Source organism: Giraffa tippelskirchi, chromosome X (assembly GCF_054371585.1).
Source record: "Giraffa tippelskirchi isolate mGirTip1 chromosome X, T2T-mGirTip1v1.2.pri, whole genome shotgun sequence".
Classification (NCBI taxonomy): domain Eukaryota; kingdom Metazoa; phylum Chordata; class Mammalia; order Artiodactyla; family Giraffidae; genus Giraffa; species Giraffa tippelskirchi.
The window spans coordinates 67,650,666-67,673,597 of NC_137289.1; positions in this window are offsets into that span (position 1 = coordinate 67,650,666).

The following is a 22,932-nucleotide window of genomic DNA, read 5'->3' on the forward strand; positions in this document are numbered from 1 at the left end:
AAAGGTTACTAATACTATGATGGAACATTACCATGACAAAGGACTTCTTTGCTGGCTTGACGGTGGAATGGCACCCCCTCGCCCTCGAATTGTCCTCAATAAACGGATTGGGCCTGAATGATGGGACATCTGGAGACTTGCTACAAGCACTGAAGAACTTGGAACTTGGACTGGATATTTTATGGGGACCAGTCATAGTCATAGTAACTATTTCTTTTGTTATGATCATTCATATTTCATACAATCTTATGTTCCTCTTCCTTTTGTTATAGCTATAGGGGACTTACAGTTTAATGAGACTTTACATTCTGTGACTCGTATAGATTGCAAATTGTATACTTGTTAATTCCTCTGTTTCTTTGAAAAACTAACCCCTTCTTATTCTTTGATCTCAACGTAATCTGTGGTTGCCAGTAGATCTCCAACGACCCTGGGAAGAGGGTCCCATGGCAGGACTTGCCTCCCAGCTACTTACTAAATTACTTCGGTGATCTAAATGATTCATTGGATGGTTAATTCTTGGCATTTTGGGATCAACAGCCATTTGCACTACTGCCACTATTGCAGGCATTGCTTTACAAACCTCAATTTTAACACACAACTTTGTTTAAAATTGGACCAAAGATGCTCATACTATGTGGACCACTCAGGCTCAGATAAATGAGGAAGTTCAAGATGAAATACAGGATATAAAAATAACCATCCAATGGGTCAGAGATCAATTAATAGATTTACAAAAACAAGCTATTCTAAAATGTGACTAGAATTCTAGTCAATTTTGTATTACCCTTGTTTGGTTCAACTATAATGCCTACAGTTGGGAACAAATCAAATTTCTTTTGCAAGACTTACATGATAATGCTTCCTTAAATGTACAATTATTACAAAAGGAAAACTTTGAAACCTTCTCTAAGAGTCTACCCTCTTCCAACAATCTGGAAACCTTAGCTGAACAGATAGCTGATCAATTATCTGGGCTGGACACTCGAGGATGGTTTCAAAGCATTATACATAATGTTTAATCTGGAGCTATAATGCTGATGATTATCCTGGTGATTCTATTTGTAGTATACCGATGCCTTTCAACTAAAATTGTTCAAACTAAACAAACTCATTTGGTCAGGGCTTTTTTTCACATAAATACCTATAATCACCCCCAATTATGAAAAAATAAAAAGGGGTAATTGTCAGGGGATGTTCAACTTTAAGGGATCCAATATGTTGCATTTTATTCCTTTGTGTGCGGTTTCTCAAAGATTCGCTGTTCCTTATCAGTTCCTGGAATACAGGAACGAGTAGAGCTGCATGCAGTTCTCAGGACTGAGATCATGGGAAAGAGCACCTGCTTGGATTCCCTTCAGTGACTCCCTTCAGTGACTCTCTTCAGAGACCCTGTAATTAATAGACTATCCATTTTGTTGCAACTGGTGGAATCCCATTCTTTTTAATGGCTGAGTAATCATTTTACTGAAGATATATAAGCATGCATTTCTGCTAATAAAGTACCCTTGTTCTACTAGAGACTTGGGTCCCTCACATCCTTCTTTCTGTCTCCGTCTAGTTCTTTGGAGCATGGAAGCCTACCGAGCTCACTTTCTCTCCCGGGCTTTCAAGGCCTCCTTGAGAGGATGCCCTGTGTTTTCATGAGTGGTAAAAGTCCCATGTATGGGCTTTATTGGGTTTCCATGTAACCCAAGGGATATTGCTCTTTCTCTCTCTTTTTCTGTCTTTCTTTTTGCCGACTCCAGTCCCCAGGTCCCAGTCTGTAAAAAACCTCAACAGTACCACTGTACAGTTTGGTAGCTCCTCAAAAGTTAAACATTGAACTACAGTGGGACCTAGCAATGCCACTGCCAAGCTTTTATCCAAAATAACTGACAGCAGGGACTAGAAGAGATGGTATTGCACCAATTTTCATAGTAGCATTATTCACAATGGATAAAAGTATAAATGACCCAAGTGGCCTTCAAAGGGAGAATGATCTTTTTTTTAAAGTTGTGTATAAATATAATGAATGTTATTTAGTCATAAAAGAGAATGAAATTTAAATATATACTAGAACATGGAGGGACCTTAACAACATATGGTAAGTGACATGAGGCAAACACAGAAGGAAATATATTGTGTAGTTCTTCATATATAATGTACCTAGGAGAATCAAATTTATAGAGACAGAAAGGGTATATGATATCAGGGGCTAAGGGAGGAGAAATGATAGTTACACACCATTGTGATGTATTTAATGTCTCTGAATTATACACATAAATGTTTAAAATTGCAAACATTATGTTGTATATATTTTATCACAATAAAAAAATCAATTGGCCATCTACATATAGATTTATTTCTGGTCTCTCAATTCCATTTCATTGATATGTATGTCTACCATTATGCTAGTACCACACTGCACTGACTACTGTAGCCTTGTAGTAAGTTTTATAATTGGGAAGTACAAGTCTTCTAACATTGCTACTCTTTATCAAGATGGGTTTGACTATGCTGGGTCCATTGAATTTCCACTTTATCAAGATGGGTTTGACTATGCTGGGTCCATTTGAATTTTAAGATCAGCTTGTCAATTTCTGCACAGAAGTCAGCTGGGATATAGATATGGATTACATTAAATTTGTAGATAAAGTTGTAGAGGATTGCCATTTTAACTATATTAATTATTGCAAACCATAAATGTGGAATGTGTTGGCATTTACTATGCTGTTGTTTAGTAGTTAAGTCATATCCTACTCTTTGCAACCCCATGGACCGTAGCCCAGCAGGATTCTCTTTCCAAGGAATTTCCCAGGCAAGAATACTGAAATAGGTTGCCATTTCCTTCTCCAGTGGATCTTTCCAACTCAGGGATCAAATCCACCTCTCTTGAATTGGCAGGCAGATCCGTTACCATTTGAGCCACCAGAAAGCCCTGGCATTTATTTAAGTCTTCTTTAATTTCTTCCAATTATAGTTTGTAGTTTTGAAGTATTCTGTTAAATTTATTGCGAATTATTTTATTCTTTTAGACACTATTTGAAATGAAATGCTGTTCTCAATGTCTTTGTCAGTTTGTTTCTATGGTATAGAAATACAACTGATTTTTTCATATTAATTTTGTGTTCTAAAACTTACCTAAACATATTAATTGTTGCAATAGTTTTGTAGTGGACTCCTTAGTATTTCTTATATGCAAATTCATACCATCAATCATATCATATGCAAATTGAGATAATTTTAGTTCTTTCTTATCTAAATCATTCCCACTCACTCATTTTCTTGCATAACGACTCAAACTAACACCTCTAGTGCAATCTTGAATGGAAGTAGCAATGATGGACATCTTTGTCTTGTTCTTGATCTTAGGGGGAGGACATTCATTCACTATTAAGTATAATTTAGCTAAAGGATATTTTTAATCAAATTGAGGGCATTTCCATCTATGACTAATTTTTCAAGTCTTTTTATCATGAAAGGACACTGAATTTTGTCGAATCCTTTTTCTGCATCTTTGAGATGATCAAGTAAATTTTATCCTATATTCTATTGATACGGTACATTACAATTATTTGATTTTTCATTTGTTTCCTGAAACATGCATTTCTGTGATAAATTCCAATTGATAGTAGTGTATAATTCTTGTTACATGCTGCTAAATTTAATTTGTTGGCCTTGTGTTGAAGATTTTTTCATCTATTAATACACTCATACGTGATGTTGCTTTTTTTTTGTTTTGTATGTGTGTGAGCATATGATGTCTTTGTGTGGTTGTAGTATCAGGGTACAGTTCATAAGGTTCTCAGATATGTGGATGATACCACTCCAATGACAGAAAACAAAGAGAAACTAAAGGGCCTCTTGATGAGGGTGAAGGAGGAGAGTGTAAGAGACTTAAGACTAAATATTAAAAAGAAGAAAGACTAAATATTAAAAAAAGAAAAAGATCATGGCATCCAGCCCCATTACTGTATGACAAATAGAAGGGGAAAAGGTGGAAGTAGTGACAGATTTCCTCTTCTTGGGTTCCAGATCACTGTGAATGGTGACTGCAGCCATGAAATCAGAACATGATTGCTTCTTGGCAGGAAAGTGATGGCAAACCTAGACAGTGTGTTGAATAGCAGAGACATTACTCTGCCAACAGAGGTCCATGTAATAAAGGCTACGATTTTCCCAGTGGTCACATAAGGTTTTGAGAGCTGGACCGTAAAGAAGGCAGAACACCAAACAATTGATGCCTTCAAACTGTAGTGCTGGAGGAGATTCTAAAAGTCCCTTGGACAGCAAGGAGATCAAACCAGTTAATCTTAGGGGACATAAACCCTCAATAATCACTGGAAGGATTGATGCTGAAGCTGTAGCTCCAGTATTTTGGTTATCTGATGTTAACAGCCAACTCATTAGAGAAGTCTTTGATGATGGGAAAGATTGAGGGCAGAAGGAGAAGAGGGTGTCAGAGGATGAGAAGGGTGGATGGCATCACTGATGCAATGAACATGAACTTGGGCAAACTCCAGAAGATGGTGAGGGACAGGGAGTCCTGCCAGCGCTGCAGTCTATGGGGTTGCAAAGAGTCAGACACAAATGGGTGACTAAACAATAAGTATCAGGGTAATACTGGCCTCAGAGAATGAGTTGCAAAATGTTCCTTATAAATTTTGAAAGTTTGTGAATAATTGATATTAATTCCTCCTTACATGTTTGGCAGAATTTTCCAATGATGCCGATTTATCCTCAGATTTTCCTTGTTGGTAGTTTTAAAATTACTTATTAAATCACTACTTATTAAAAATCTATTCAAATTTTCTGTCTCTTCTGAATCAATTTTGATAGTTTGCCTCCTTATAGGTATTTATGTTATCTATAATCTAATTTTTTAACATATGGTGGTAGTTTAGTCACTAAGTCATGTCTGACTCTTGCAAACCCGTGGGCTGTAGTCTGTAAGGTTCCTCTGTCCATGGGATTTCCCAGTCAAGAATACTTGAGTGGGTGTCATTTCCTTCTCCAGGAGCTCTTATCGAATGGAATGGAATGCCTGTCTCCTGCATTGTGGTGCATTTTTTACTTCTGAGCCACGAGGGAAGTCCAATTTTTAGCATATATTTTTTATAATATTACCTTATAATCTGTTTTATTACCATTGTATCAGTAGCGATGTTCCCTCTTCCCTACCTGATTTTAGTAATTTAAATCTTCTAACATTTTTTTTCTTATTGAGCACAGCTAAAAGTTTCAAAATGGTTGAAATTTTCAAAGAAACAACTTTAAACCTTGTTCTATCCTTTCTTTTATTTATTGCCACTGTAATCTTTATTATTTTCTTCCTTCTGTTTGCTTTGGGTTTATTTTTCCCTGCTATTTCAATTTTCTTAAAGTAGAATGTTGAGTAACTGACTTCTGACATTTATTCGTTTGAAATTTATGTACATAGACTTATTAGATTTCCTGTAAGTACTACCTTAGATATTTTACATAAGGTTTTATATATTCTTTCTTAATTTTTATTTATCTCATGAAATTTTCTCTGAACTGTTCTGTGATCCATTGGTTATATTGGAGTGTGTTGTTTAATTTCTTAATTTCTTATGTAGGAGTGTGTTGTTTTCATTCCAATACCAAAGAAAGGCAATGCCAAAGAACGCTCACACTACCACAAAATTGCACTCATCTCACATGCTAGTAGAGTAATGCTCAAAATTCTCCAAGCCAGGCTTCAGCAATACATGAACCATAAAATTCCAGATGTTTAGGCTGGTTTTAGAAGAGGCAGAGGAACCAGAGATCAAATTGCCAACATCCGATGGATCATCATAAAAGCATGAGTGTTCCAGAAAAACATCTACTTCTGCTTTATTGACTATGCCAAAGCCTTTGACTGTGTGGATCACATTAAACTGTGGAAAATTCTGAAGGAGGTGGAAATACCAGACCACCTGATCTGCCTCTTGAGAAACCTGTATGCAGGTCAGGAAGCAACAGTTAGAACTGGACGTGGAAAAACAGACTGGTTCCAAATAGGAAAAGGAGTATGCAAGGCTGTATATTGTCACCCTGCTTATTTAAATTATATGAAGAGTACATCATGAGAAACGTTGGGCTCGAGGAAGCACAAGCTGGAATCAACATTGCTGAGAGAAATATCAATAACCTCAGATATGCAGATGACACCACCCTTATGGCATAAAGCGAAGAGGAACTAAAGAGCCTCTTGATGAAGGTGAAAGACGAGAGTGAAAAAGCTGGCTTAAAGCTCAACATTCAGAAAACTAAGATCATGGCATCCGGTCCCATCACTTCATAGCAAATAGATGGGGAAACAGTGGATGACTTTATTTTGGGGGGCTCCAAAATCACTGCAGATGGTGATTGCAACCATGAATTTAAAAAGCTCTTACTCCTTGGATGGAAAGTTATGACCAACCTAGATAGCATATTAAAAAGCAGAGTCATTACTTTGCCAACAAAGGTCCATCTAGTCAAGGCTACGTTTTTTCCCGTAGTCATGTATGGATGTGAGAGTTTGACTATAAAGAAAGCTGAGAGCCAAAGAATTGCTGCTTTTGAAGTGTGGTGTTGGGGAAGACTCTTGGGAGTCCCTTGGACTGCAAGGAGATCCAACCAGTCTATCCTAGAGAAGATCAGTCCTGGGTGTTCACTGGAAGGGCTGATGTTGAAGCTGAAACTCCAATTCTTTGGCCACCTCATGCAAAGAGTTGAGTCATTGGAAAAGATCCTGATGCTGGGAAGGATTGTGGGCAGGAGGAGAGGATGAAATGACTGGATGGCATCACTGACTCAATGGACATGAGTTTGGGTAAGCTCTGGGAGTTGGTGATGGACAGGGAGGCCTGGTGTACTGTGATTCATGGGGTTGCAAAGAGTCGGACACATCTGAGCGACTGAACTGAACTCAAAATCTTTAAGTTTTGATTTGATTGTTTAATACATTCATGTTTAATGTTATTTGTGCTATGACTTGGTTTATGCATGTCATTTTACTTTCAGTTTCATATATGTCTCATGCATATTTTTCTTCTTCTTATTTAGTTAGTGTTAGATGCTCAGTTATGTCCAACTTTTTGCAACCCCATGGACTGTTACCCACCAGTCTTCTCTTTCCATGGGATTTCCCAAGCAAGAATACTGTAGTGGGTTGCCATTTCCTTCTCCAGGGGATCTTCCTAACCCAGGGATAGAACTCTGGGTGTCCTATATTGCAGGCAGACTCTTTACCATCTGAGCCACCAGAGAAACCAGAAGCCAATACCTCCATTATTGTCTTATTATGCACTAAGTGAATATTTCCTAGTGTAACAACTTTTTGCTTTAACACTGTTTTACTATGTTCTAAATTTATTCCTTAATAGTTTCTCAAGCACTTACTATATACATCTTATCAGAACCTACTTCAGCTTTACACTGTTTGATCACAGTGAGATATAAAACCACTACTCCTTAAATAGCTCTATAATTTCTGCACACCTTTTGTGCTATCATGTTGTCTGTAACATATCTAAATACATTATAACCCACAATAATTATTATATACAATTTTTTCAGTGAGTTCATTTTTTTAATTGAGGTATAATTGGCATTATATTAGTTTCAAGTATACAGAGTAATGATTTGATATTTTCATATATTTCTAAATGATCACCACAGTAACTTTTTAATTTATGTCTGTTAAAGTACCTTAGAAAAGAAGGAAAGCAAATAAATATTTATAGTTTGCTATATTTACCTTATTAAATATTCTTTATGGTTCTCTTCATTTTTTTCTGTAGATTTGTGTTACCATGAACTGTCATTTTATTACTCCAACACACCCTTAGAGTAGCTTTCATTCATCTACTTTGTACTATTGTTGTCAAATACATCGCCTTTCTGTGTGTTAGAAACCCAACAATACAATTAAAATCATATAATTTTATACAAATGCTTCTTAAATAAGAGTAGGAAGAATAAATATGCACTTACACCATCTCAAAATTGCATGATCTGAGCCACAGTCAGCTCCAGGTCCCATTTTTGTTGACTGTATAGAGCTTTCCATCTTTGGCTGCAAATGTAATCAATCTGATTTTTGTATTGACCGTTTGGTGATGTCCATGTGTAGAGTCGTTTTTTGTGTTGCTGGAAGAGGGTGTTTGCTATGACCAGTGTGTTCTATTGGCAAAACTCTGTTAACCTTTGCCATGCTTCTTTCTGTACTCCAACAACAAACTTGGGTGTTATTCCAAGTATCTCTTGACTTCTTACTTTTGCAGTCCAATCCCCTATAATGAAAAGGACATGTTTTTTTTTGGAATTAGTTCTAGAAGGTTTGTAGGTCTTCATAGAACCAGTCGACTTCAGCTTCTCTGGCATGAGTGGTTGGGGCCTAGGCTTGGATTACTGTGATGTTGAGTGGTTTGCTTTGGAAATGAACTGAGATCATTATGTCATTTTTGAGACTGCACCCAAGTACTGCATTCAGACTCTTTTGTTGGCTATGAGAACTACTCCATTTCTTCTAAGGAATTCTTGCCCATTGTAGTAGATATAATGGTCATCTAATTAATTTGCCCATTCCCATCCATTTTTTCCAGTTTTATTTATTTATTATTATTATTATTATTGGTTTACAATATTGTATTGGTTTTGCCGTACATTGACATGAATCCACCATGGGTGTACATGTGTTCTCCATCTTGAACCTCTTTCCCACCTCCCTCCCCAACCCATCCCTCTGGGTCATCCCAGTGCACCAGCCCCAAGCACCCTGTCTCAAGCATCGGACCTGGACTGGTGAATCGTTTCACATATGATAATTTACAGGTTTCAATGCTAATCTCCCATATCATTCTGCCCTCGCCCTCTCCCACAGAGTTCAAAAGACTGTTCTATACATCTGTGGCTCTTTTGCTGTCTCGTGTGTGGGGTTATTGTTACCATCTTTCTAAATTTCATATATATGCATTAGCATACAGTATTGGGGCCTTCCTCAGCAATCAATGAAAAGAAATAGAGGAAAACAACAGATTGGGAAAGACTAGAGATCTCTTCAAGAAAATTAGAGATGCCAAAGGAACATTTCATGCAAAGATAGGCTTGATAAAGGACAGAAATGGTATGGGCCTAACAGAAGCAGAATATATAAAGAAGAGGTGGCAAGAAAACACAGAAGAACTGTACAAAAAAAGATCTTCACGACCCAGATAATCACGATGGTGTGATCACTCACCTAGAGCCAGACATCCTGGAGTGTGAAGTCAAGTGGGCCGTAGAAAGCATCACTACGAACAAAGCTAGTGGAGGTGATGGAATTCCAGTTGAGCTATTTCAAATTCTGAAAGATGATGCTGTGAAAGTGCTGCACTCGATACACCAGCAAATTTGGGAAACTCAGCAGAGGACACAGGACCGGAAAAGGTCAGTTTTCATTCCAATCCCAAAGAAAGGCAATGACAAAGAATGCTCAAATTACCGCACAATTGCACTCATCTCACATCTAGTAAAGTAATGCTCAAAATTCTCCAAGCCAGGCTTCAGCAATACATGAACCGTGAACTTCCAGATGTTCAAGCTGGTTTTAGAAAAGGCAGAGGAACCAGAGATCAAATTGCCAACATCCGCTGGATCATCGAAAAAGCAAGAGAGTTCCAGAAAAACATCTATTTCTGCTTTATTGACTATGCCAAAGCCTTTGACTGTATGGATCACAATAAACTGTGGAAAATTCTGAAAGAGATGGGCATACCAGACCATCTGACCTGTCTCTTGAGAAACCTGTATGCAGGTCAGGAAGCAACAGTTAGAACTGGACATGGAACGACAGATTGGTTCCAAGTAGGAAAAGGAGTACGTTAAGGCTATATATTGTCACCCTGCTTATTTAACTTATATGCAGATTACATCATGAGAAACGCTGGGCAGGAAGAAACACAAGCTGGAATCAAGATTGCCAGGAGAAATACCAATAACCTCAGATATGCGGATGACACCACCCTTATGGCAGAAAGTGAAGAACTAAAGAGCCTCTTGATGAAAGTGAAAGAGGAGAGTGTAAAAGTTGGGTTAAAGCTCAACGTTCAGAAACTAAGATCATGGCATCTGGTCCTATCACTTCATGGGAAATAGATGGGGAAACAGTGGAAACAGAGTCAGACTTTGTTTTGGGGGGCTCCAAAATCACTGCTGATTGTGATTGCAGCCATGACATTAAAAGACGCTTACTCCTTGGAAGGAAGGTTATGGCCAACCTTGATAGCATATTGAAAAGCAGAGACATTACTTTGCCAACAAAAGTCTGTCTAGTCAAGGCTATGGTTTTTCCAGTGGTCATGTATGGATGTGAGCGTTGGACGGTGAAGAAAGCTGAGCACCACAGAATTGATGCTTTTGATCTGTGGTGTTGGAGAAGACTGTTGAGAGTCCCTTGGACTGCAAGGAGATCCAATCAATCCATCCTAAAGGAGATCAATCCTGGGTGTTCATTGGAAGGACTGATGTTGAAGCTGAAACTTCAATACTTTGGCCACCTCATGCGAAGAGTTGACTCATTGGAAAAGACCCCAATGCTGGGTAGGATTGGGGGCAGGAGGAGAAGAGGACGACAGAGGATGAGATGGTTGGATGGTCTCACTGACTCGATGGACATGGGTTTGGGTTCACTCCCTGAGTTGGTGTTGGACAGAGAGGCCTGGCATGCTGCAATTCATGGGGTTGCAAAGAATCGGACACGACAGAGCGACTGAACTGAACTGAACTGATTGGTGTTTTTTCTTTCTGGCTTACTTCATTGTATATAATAGGCTCCAGTTTCATCCACCTTATTAGAACTGATTCAAATGTATTCTTTTTAATGACTGACTAATATTCCATTGTGTATATGTACCCGAGCTTCCTTATTCATTTGTCTGCTGATGGACATCTAGGTTGCTTCCATGTCCTGGCTATTATAAACAGTGCTGTGATGAACATTGTAGTACATGTGTCACTTTTGTTTCTGGTTTCCTCTGTTTGTATGCCCAGCAGTGGGATTGCTGGGTCATATGGCAGTTCTATCTCCAGTTTTTAAGGAATCTCCACACTGTTCTCCATAGTGGCTGTACTAGTTTGCATTCCCACCAACAGTGTAAGAGGGTTCCCTTTTCTCCACACCCTCTGCAGCATTTATCACTTGTAGTCTTTTGGATAGCAGCCATTCTGATGGGCGTGAAATGGTACCTCATTGTGGTTTTGATTTGCATTTCTCTGATAATGAGTGATGTTGAGCATCTTTTCATGTGTTTGTTAGCCATCTGTATGTCTTCTTTGGAGAAGTTTCTGTTTAGTTCTTTGGCCCATTTTTTGATTGTGTGGCTTATTTTTCTGGAATTGAGCTGCAGGTATTACTTGTATATTTTTGAGATTATTTCTTTGTCAGTTGCTTCATTTGGTTTTATTTTCTCCCATTCTGAAGGCTGTCTTTTCACCTTTCTTATAGTTTCCTTCGTTGTGCAGAGGCTTTTAATTTTAATTAGGTCCCATTTGTTTACTTTTACTTTTATTTCCAATATTCTGGGAGGTTGATCATAGAGGAACCTGCTGCGATTTATGTCGGAGAGTGCTCTGCCTATGTTTTCCTCCAAGAGTTTTATATTTTCTGTTCTTATATTTAGATTTTTAATCCATTTTGAGTTAATTTTTGTGTATGGTGTTAGAAAGTGTTCTAGTTTCATTCTTTTGCAAGTGCTTGACCAGTTTCCCCAGCACCACTTGTTAAAGTGATCGTCTTTTCTCCATTGTATATTCTTGCCTCCTTTGTCAAAGATAAGGTGCCCATAGGTGTGTGGATTTATATCTGGGCTTTCTGTTTTGTTCCATTGCTCTTTATTTCTGTCTTTGTGCCAGTACCATGCTGTCTTGATGACTGTGGCTTTATAGTAGAGCCTGAAGTCAGGCAAGGTGATTCCCCCAGTTCCATTCTTCTTTCTCAAGATTGCTTTGGCTACTCGACATTTCTTGTATTTCAAATTGTGAAATCATTTGTTCCAGTTCTGTGAAAAATACCGTTGGTAGCTTGATAGGGACTGCATTGAATCTATAGATTGTATTGAGTAGTATACTCATTTTCACTATATTGATTCTTCCGATCCATGAACACGGTATATTTCTCCATCTATTTATGTCCTCTTTGATTTCTTTCACCAGTGTTTTATAAAGTTCTATATATAGGTCTTTTGTTTCTTTACATAGATATATTCCTAAGTATTTTATTATTTTCATTACAATGGTGAATGGAATTGTTTCCTTCATTTCTCTTTCTGTTTTCTCATTGTTAGTGTATTGGAATGCAAGGGATTTCTGTGTGTTGATTTTATATCCTGCAACTTTACTATATTCATCGATTAGCTCTACTAATTTTCTGGTGGAATCTTTAGGGTTTTCTATGTAGAGGATCATGTCATCTGCAAACAGTGAGAGTTTTACTTCTTCTTTTCCAATCTGGATTCCTTTTAGTTCACTAATTTCTAAATTGTTGATGTTCACTCTTGCTGTCCCCTATTTGACCACTTCCAATTTACGTTGATTTATGGGCCTACCATTCCAGGTTCCTATGCAATATTGTTCTTTACAGGATCTTTCACACTAAACAATCCACAACTGAGCATCCTTTCTGCTTTGGCCCAGCTATCATTCTGGAATTATTTTTCCACTCTTACTCAGTAGCACGTTGGACACCTTCTGACCTGGGGAGCTCATCTTCCAGTGTCATATCATTTTGCCTTTTCATAGTGTTCATGAGGTTCTCGAGGCAAGAATACTAGAGTGGATTGCAATTCACTTCTCCAGTGGACCTCATTTTGTCATAGCTTCATTGAGTAATGCAAAGCTCCTTCATTATGACAAGGCTGTGATCCATGTTATCATTTTGGTTAGCTTTCTGTGATTGTGATTTTCATTCTGGAGTCTGTGGGATTGTAGTTCTTGCTTCTTCTGTCTACCCTCTGTTAGATGAGACTACAAGGCTTGTGCAAGTTTCCTGATGGGAGGGACTGGCTGTGGGGATAACTGGATTTTTCTCTGGTGGGCAGAGCCATGCTCAGTAAATCTTTAATCCAATTGTATGCTGATAGCTGGGGCTCTGCTCCCTCCATGTTAGTTGTTTGTCCTGATGCAAGCCAGTCCTATAGTCTACAGGGTGTCTATGGTAGGGCTATTGGCGACCTCCAAAAGGACTTATGCCAACACGTATTTCCCAAGACTGTTGCTGCCAGGGCCCCAGTCCCCACGCAGGCTATTGTTGACTCACACCTCCACAGGAGACTCTCAAACACTCACAGGCAAGTTGAGCTCAGTCTCTTGTGGGATCATTGCTCCTTTCCCCTGTGTTCTGTTGCACACAAGGTTTTGCTTGTGTTCTCTAAGAGTTTATTTCCCGAGTCCTGTGAAAGTTCTGTAATCAAATCCCAGTGGGCTGTCAAAGTCAGATTACCTGGGGATTTCCAGTCCCTTTGCCAGATTCACAGGTTGGGAAATCTGAGGTGGGGCCTAGAACCTTCACAACAGTGTGAGAACTTCTTTAACATCATTATTCTCTAATCTGTGGGTCTCCCACCTGGCATATATGGGACTTGATTTTAACGTGACTGTGCCCCTCCTACTCCCTCGTTGCAGCTTCTCTTTTGTCCTTAAACATAGTAGAGTATCTTTTTTTTGTTTTGTTTTGTTCTTGGTGTGTTTCAAAATCCTCCTGTTGATAGTTGTTCAACAGGTAGTTGCAATTTTGACATTCTTGCAGGAGATGAGTGCACGTCCTTCTACTCCACCATCTACTTTTACTTGTGCTCTTTATTTCTGTGGATTTGAATTTCAATCTATGGTCACTTTCTCAGCCTGAAGAACTCTTTAGGCCATTTTTTGTAGAGTGAGTCTCAGTTCAGTTCAGTCACTTAGTCGTGTCCGGCTCTTTGTGACCCCATGGACTGCAGCATACCAGGCCTCCCTGTGCATCACCAACTTCCAGAATTTACTCAAACTCATGTCCATTGAGTCGGTGATGCCATCCAACCATCTCATTCTCTGTCATCCCCTTCTTCTCCTGCCTTCAATCTTTCCCAGCATCAGGGTCTTTTCCAATGAGTCAGTTCTTCACATCAGGTGGCCAAAGTACTGGAGTTTCAGCCTCAGCAGCAGTCCTTCCAATGAATATTCAGGAGTGATTTCCTTTAGGATGGACTGGTTGGATCTCCTTGCAGTCCAAGGGACTCTCAAGATTCTTCTCCAACACCATAGTTCAAAAGCATCAATTCTTCAGTGCTCAGCTTTCTTTATAGTCCAACTCTCACATCCATACATGACTACTGGAAAAACCATAGCTTTGGCTAGACTGAACTTTGTTGGCAAAGTAATGACTCTGCTTTTTAATATGCTGTCTAGGTTGGCCATAACTTTTCTTCCAAGGAGCAAGTGTCATTTAGTTTCAAGACCAGTCACCATCTGCAGTGGTTTTGGAGCCCCCCAAAATAAAGTCTGTCACTGAGTCTATTAGCAATGGAATGTATCAGTCTTTGATTATTTTGGAATCCATTCATTTTGAAAGATATTTTTGCTGTAGTTGAGATTTTTGATACTGTTCCTAGCACTACGAACATGTCATTCCACAGATTTCAAGATTTCACAGTTTCTGATAATAAAATGGCTGCTAATCTTGTATGTAATGCGTTGTTTCTCTCTTTCTACACTCAAGATGTCCTCTTTCAATATTTGTACTATAATGCATCTGGACATGGAAGTCTTTGTGGAATTTGTTGAGTTTACTGCATGTGTAGGTTAACATTATTCACCAAATTTCAGGCATTTACAGGCATCGCTTTGTCAAAGATATTTTTCTACTCCTTTGTTTTTATCATTTTCTTGTACTTCCTTTTATGTGTATGTTAGTATGTTTAAGGATGTTTCACATTTCTCTGAGTCTCTTAAATTTCTTTACTCTCTCTGCTTTTAAAGTTATGTAATACCTACTAATTTATTTTCAAGTTCCCTGACTCATTTTTCTTAGAGATAAAACCTACTGCTGGGATTCTTTAGTGAATGTTTAATTTCAGTAATTATATATTTTAACCTCTGCATATTCACTTGGCTCTTTTGTTTTAATTTCTAAATATATATATATATATATATATATATACATATATGTATGTATATATATATGTATGTATATATGTATATATATATAGATACTAATTAATGAAACATTTTCACTGTAGATTCTTTTACTATTTTAAGCACTATCTTCTGTTTTGTAATTATTTATTTTACATAATGAAACTTGTTTTATGGCCTAACAAATCTTATGGCCTAACAAGATTCCCCAGGTCGATCCTGGGGAATCTTGCACGTGCATTTGGAAAAAATGTGTATATTTCCCTCATTGAATGGAGGGTCCTGCAGATGTCATTTAAGAAACACAGAAACATCTCAATAGATACAGAAAAAGTATTTGAAAAAATCCAATGTCCCTTTATAGTAGAAGGACTAAAATAAATTAATTAATAGATAGATGAATAAAGGAATGAATAATGAATGAATACAAAAAATGAATAAAAAACTAGGAATACAAGGGAAATTCCTCAACCTGATAAAAGTAATGTACAAAAACCCCACATCTAGCATCAAAGAAGAAATTTATAAACATTCTGATTTATACTTACATCAAAAAGAATATTCTTTTTGGAATAAATTTCACAGAATGAGTGCAAGAAAAGTATATGGTGCATTGAAAACTATAAGAAATCACTAAAAGATTTGAAGACAACCTAAATAAATAGAAAGATATTCCAGATTTATTGATGAACTGTTTGTATAACTTAGTTGTATCTTTTGAAACCATATACATTGTATTATGTTATTTTCTATTATCTAAGTGTATAATTACAACATGTTCATTCTAGATATATGGGTATATTTTGAAAAGAATACTCTAATGAATACTAATCCCACAAATACATAGTTGATAAGAATTTAAAGTGGCAGAAGAGCTCACTTAAGCTCTTTTTCAAAAACTGATGTCAACAGTTCTGTATAAATAGATGGTTTGGTTGTTAAAGTGTTTACAAAAGTGGTACTTCTATTCTCAGGCATGCATATTATTATTTGAGGCAAAGAAACAATTTGAGATTCATTGTTTTCCATAACGGAGAAGGCAATGGCACCCCACTCCAGTACTCTTGCCTGGAAAATCCCATGGACGGAGGAGCCTGGTAGGCTACAGTCCATGGGGTCGCTAAGAGTCAGATACGACTGAGCAACTTCACTTTCACTCTTCCCTTTAATGGGCTGGAGAAGGAAATGGCAACCCACTCCAGTATTCTTGCCTGGAGAATCCCAGGGATGGCGGAGCCTGGTGGGCTGCCGTCTATGGGGTCGCACAGAGTCGGACACGACTGAAGCGATTTAGCAGCAGCAGCAGCAGTTTTCCATAAATAGTTTCACAATAATTTACTCAAAAGAAAAAAGAAATGATGTTAAACTTTTTTCATAAGAAATTACCAGAGTTTGTGTTGTGAATTCACCTCTGGCTAATTATTGCCAGTGATTTTCAAGTCCCATGGATTGGTTGTAAAGTGACAAGCAACACTGAATTGAAGGGTGGTTTGTGTTAGGCAATCATTAATCATCACTGACTGCCTCTAACTGACCTGACTTTTCAAATTACCTTTAAGCATTACATTTGTGTAGTTTCATAAGGTTAGAAATATATGGAAACTGAGTAAGGAGTAAAGGTGGAGAAGTGGTGGATCAATAGATGGGAGTCTTTACTAAACAGTGAAAGATGGTTAGATTTGAACCAACAACCCACATATGATCGCTATATATTTCCATGTAACATGTTTCAAGATCTGTTTATTATTTTAAAGTAAAATGAGAATATAAAAACTAATCAAACCTAAAGTGTTTGCCTGAACACAAAATAACCCATAGCTATTTTATAATTCTTAAATTATTCAGCTAAGACATTGATCCATCTGTAGTAAACTTCACTTTTGAATATGAGCCTCCTTCTTTTTCTGTCATTGCTAAAGCTAAGGCCTGATTTGAAAGTCAAGTTGCTATACTCAAGAGTAAAGTAATACTGCAAACAAAAACAACACAATCCTGGTACACTTGGAGGGAAAAGCATGAATGTTGAACTTTGTGAAAGCTTCATTATAAATCAGGTATCCTGAAGTAATACATTTTAAATCTTGAGTATTCTTTTGTCTATTTAGTTTCACAAGTAGCTTTTAATAATTTTGATGGTTCGGTTTTGTTTATAGGATAAACTCCAAGTTCCCTAGCAAGATCCTTTTTTTTTAAGTGAAATTAAGTGTTTATTAGGAGGGAAAAGAGCATGTGTGAATAGACTCACACACACAGGGTCAGAGAGAGTTGCACTCTCGTGGTAATTTGAATCACTTATATGGGGCATTTCTTTTTGGTTCCCTTTGGCCAATAATCTTGTTTTGCTTGATTCTGTTTATTTCAGGGTCCTCCCATTTGTGTGCATGCACATCTCTTAGCCAAGACGGATTCTAGTGAAGAGGCCTATGTGTAGGTTGATATAACTTACTATAGGATGCTGTCCCTCCCTTTTTGACTCCCAGTAGTCTTTCTGTGCATGTGTAGTCAAGAAGGTCTCCTTGACCTCAAGAATAAGAAATATGTGGTCTTATTATGTCTTACCTGAGCAAGGCTCAGCTCCTCTCTACCACTGCTATTACTGTTATCTTTCAGTGTTCACTGGGAGGCAAAGTCCAGTACAAAGACCTTTTGAAACTTGACTGAGATGTCTTTTTAAACATCCTTCAAACTCACCTTTTTCCTCCATCACCTGATCCTCCTTGAACACTGGATCATGGCCCTACTTTTGTTCATTCCATTCCCTTGGCAGAGAATATATCCCTTCTCCACCAAGGAATTAATAGCTGAGACACTGCCTTCTCTAGGAAAATGTTCTATGTCCTCACCACACAAGAAGAATCTATCCTAATCTCTCTTCCATCTGTATTTCCACAGTATTCTCTATCTATCACAGTTTTAACACTTACAAAATGTTATTTTAATAAATTGCCTATATATTTTATTTTCTTCTTGCAAATTGTGATCAGATCTATATGAAATCACGGTTTGTTTTCTTTTGACAAGCATTACTATACTCTCAAAATTCAAAAATGAACATAATACTGTGTAAGGGTTTATATAAGGTGTCACAGAGACTCTAAAGATTGAAACATTATTATTGGATTTCATCTGGGAGAGTGAGAACCCGCTGAAGTTTACAAAAATCTTGAAAAATAAGTAAGAGTTCTCCGTACAGACATAGGGGAAGTGTGAAAGTGTAGAAAACATGAGTATGACTCTTTGTGACCCTATGGATCCTATGGAGCCCACCAGGCTCCTCTATCCATTGGATTCTCCAGGCAAGAATACTGGAGTGGGTTGCCATGCCCTCCTCCAAGGGATCTTCCTGACACAGGGATCAAATCTGCATCTCCTGCATTGCAAGAAAGTTCTTTACTGCTGAGCCACTGGGGAAGCCCCAAAGAAGATGTGGTACATATTCACATATAAAGTGAAATATTAGTCAGCTATAAAAAAGAACAAAATAATGCCATTTGCAGCATGGGGATGGACCTAGAGATTGTCATACGGTGTGAAGTAAGTCAGAGAAAGACAAATGTCATGTATCACTTATATGGGGAATCTAAAAGAGATGGTACAGATGAAATTATTTACAAAACAGAGGTAGAGTCACAGATGTAGACAATAAACTTATGATTACTAAAGGATAAGGAGGGAGAGGGATAAATTGGGAGAATGGGATAGACATAAAATACTATATATAAAATAGATAACTAAAAAGAGCATACTGTACAACACAGGGAACTCTACTCAATACTCAATAATGGCCTATATAGGAAAAGAATCAAGACAGATTGGATATGTTGCAGCAAAGAGTCAATTCTGACAACCTGTTGGAACTGTTTCTTTGACTTTCTTTCCATTGCTTTTATTATAATCATACATAATGGCCTACCACAGAGAACCCTGCCCCTCTGCCTGTTCAGTTCAGTGACTCAGTCATGTCTGACTTTTTGTGACCCCATGGACTGCAGTACATCATGATTCCCTGTCCACACCAACTCCTGGAATTTGTTCAAATTCATGTCCATAGAGTCGGTGATGCTCTACAAACATCTCATCCTCTGTCTTCCCCTTTTCCTCCTACCTTTAATCTTTCCCAGTATCAGGGTCTTTTCCAAAGAGTCAGCTCTTTGCATCAGGCGGCCAAAGTATTGGAGCTTCAGCTTCAGTCCTTCCAATGAATATTCAGGACTGATTTCCCTTACAACTGACTGGTTTGATCTCCTTGCAGTCCAAGGGACTCTCAAGAGTCTTCTTCAACACCGAAGATCAAAAACATCAACTCTTCAGTTCCCAGCTTTCTTTAAGATCCAGCTCTCACATCCATACATGATTAATGGAATAACCATAGCTTTGACTATACAGACCTTTGTTGGCAAAGTAATGTCTCTGCTTTTTAATATGCTGTCTAGGTTGGCCATAGCTTTTCTTCCAAGGAGCAAGCACCTTTTAATTTCGTGCCTGCAGTCAACATCTGTAGTGATTTTGGAGCCCAAGAAAATAAAGTCTGTTACTATTTCCACTGTTTCCCCATCTATTTGCCATGAAGTGATGGGGCTAAATTCCATGATCTTAGTTTTTTGAATGGTGAGTTTTAAGCCAGCTTTTTCACTCCTTCTTTCACTTTCAACAAGAGGCTCTTTAGTTCCTCTTAGCTTTCTGTCATAATGGTTGCTAGCCCCTCTGTCTGACTGCTAATTAAAGTTCCTTTCTTCATCTCACAGAGAGACAATCTGATCCTGCCCACACGTGAATGGCTCTAACGTTGTGTTAGTTTCAGGTATACAGCAAAGTGCATACCTGAAACACCTGAAAGGTATTGTTATTGTACAGTCACTCAGTCATGTCTGACTCTTTACAACCCCATGGATTTCAGCACCCCTGGCTTCCCTGTCCTTCACCATCTCCCTGAGCTTGCTCAAACTCACGTTCATAGAATTGGTGATGTCATCCAACCATCCTGTCCTCTGTCGTCCCCTTATCCTCCTGCCTTCAGTCTTTCCCAGCATCAAGGTCTTTTCTCATGAGTTAGCTCTTCACATTAGGTGGCCAAATTATTGGATCTTCAGCTTTGTCAGAAGAAATAACACTGGCAACCACATAACATTCACCCTTATTTTCCTGGCACAAGTTAGTATCTCAATAGATTTTTTAAAAAAATAATGACTGAATAAAGCAACAGAAACATCACAAATCTCAGCATATTCCAAAAAATAAAATATTTTACAGATCACATTCCCTGATCAGTCAGTCAGTTCAGTTGCTCAGTCGCGTCTGACTCTTTGTGACCCCATGGAATGCAGCACACCAAGCCTCCCTGTCCATCACCAACTCCCGGAGTCCACCCAAACCCATGTCCATTGAGTCGGTGATGCCATCCATCCATCTCATCCTCTGCTGCCCACTTCTCTTCCCACTTTCAATCTTTCCCAGCATCAGGGTCTTTCCCAATGAGTCAGTTCTTCGCATCAGGTGGCCAGCATATTGGAGTTTCAGCTTCAATATCATTCCGTCCAATGAATACTCAGGGCTGATTTCCTTTAGGATGGATTGGTTGGATCTCCTTGCAGTCCAAGGATCTCCCAAGTGTCTTGATCCAATCCAATAAATCAAATCAAATCCCTGATCAAAATCCAATAAATCAAGAAGTTACACAAAATTATAGCATCTGAATGACCAACAGAATACATTTCATGCACACAGAGAAAATTAAAAATAATTATTTTAAATTACTCTTAGTTAAATAACTTGGAGAAAGCAATGGCAACCCACTCCAGTACTCTTGCCTGGAAAATCTCATGGACGGAGGAGCCTGGTAGGCTGCAGTCCATGGGGTCGCTACTAGTTGGACACAACTGAGCGACTTTACTTTCACTTTTCACTTTCACGCATTGGAGAAGGAAATGGCAACCCATTCCAATGTTCTTGCCTGGAGAATCCCAGGGACGGGGGAGCCTGGTGGGCTGCCATCTATGGGGTCGCACAGAGTTAGACACGACTGAAGAGACTTAGCAGCAGCAGCAGCAGCAAATAACTAACCAAAGACTATCTTGAAGGCAATGAGAAAAGAAAAAGAGAAAGAAATGGACTGGATGTATACAATGTCAACATAAAGGAAACAGCAATCAACCAATTAAAGAATTTACTTCTACAAAAGATACTATTTACATAGAAATAAAGCATTATTCTGATATTTTGCTGCTGGACTTACTTCTACCCTCTTCCAGAGAGTATGTAACAGAAAAAGATTTTAAATTTTAGTTTTTATCTTATCCTCTGCTAAAGCTGTTGTTTTGTAGCCATCATCTTAAAACTCTTTCAGTTTGTGGTGCAGACATAATTGGCTTTTCAACCTAGTAAAATTTCAAATCACAATGCACCTATTGACTTACATCATGCTGGCAGAGATTCTATTTTAATTGCTAAAGTAGCCAGCTCTAGTCTGAGTTCATCTATGTCAGGCAAGGACTTTGCTAAAAGTGCAAAATAGAGCCTGGCATGTACAAACTATGCATTTTTCTTACTATCTCATCAAATACTATAATCTCAGTCACCACATGGTCTACTTCACAAGAAAAAACAGGCAGGTGATTAACCAAATGCTTTGTCACTGCTTTACAGGACTTTCCAGTTTAGAAGCTTGCTAAATTTGAGTCCTTTAATATACAGTTCCATTCTTCCACTGAGCCAGTTCTATATTTAGGTTCTGTTACTTGCTGCATTTCATTTACAAATGCCAAAATCTGTATCAGATAGAATTTGTTCATATATACAAAGCAAAAATATAAAATAACAGTGGCTTAAATAAAATAATTCTCTCACAAGATAGGCTGCCTTTGGCTGATATGATGGCTTTACAATTACTAGGACTCACACTACTCCTATCATTCTACTCTACTAGTCACAACTCTAACATTGATCTTCAAAAGTGCTTCATAGTCCCAGATGGCTGTGGGAGACACAGCCATTATATGGCCATTTAAGATATAGGAAGGAAAAAGGAAGTGAAGAGGAAGTGCAAGAGATACATATACAAGATAGTACCCTTTAAGGAGTTTTAAAGGATGGCACCGTCCTTATAGCAGAAAACAAAGAAGAACTAAAGAGTCTCTTGATGAAAATGAAAGAAGAGAGTGAAAAAGCCGGCTTAAAACTCAACATTAAAAAACAAAGATCATGGTGTCTGGTCCCATCCCTTCATGGCAAATAGATGGGGAAACAATGGAAACAGTGACAGACTTTATTTTCTTGGGTTCCAATATCGCTGCAAATGGTGACTGCAACCATGAAATTAAAAGAGGCTTACTCCTTGGAAGAAAAGCTATGACAAACCTAGATAGCATATTAAAAAGCAGAGACATTACTTTGCTGATAAATGTCCTTCTAGTCGAAGCTATGGGTTTTCCAGTAGTCATGTATAGATGTGAGTTGAACCATAAGGAAAGGTGAGCACTGAAGAATTGATGCTTTTGAACTGTGGTGTTGAAGAAGATTCTTGAGAATCCCTTGGACTGCAAAGAGATCAAACCAGTCAATCCTAAAGGAAATTAGTCCTGAATGTTCATTGGAAGGATTGATGCTAAAGCTGAAGTTCCAATAGTTTGGCCACCTGATGTGAAGAACTGAGTCATTGGAAAGGACCCTGATGCTGGGAAAGATTGAAAGCAGCAGGAGTAGGGATGAGATGGTTGGATGGCATCAGCAACTCAATGGACATGAGTTTGAGCATGCTTCAGGGTTGGTGATGGACAGGGATGCCTGGCATGTTGCAGTTCATGGGGTCGCAAAGAA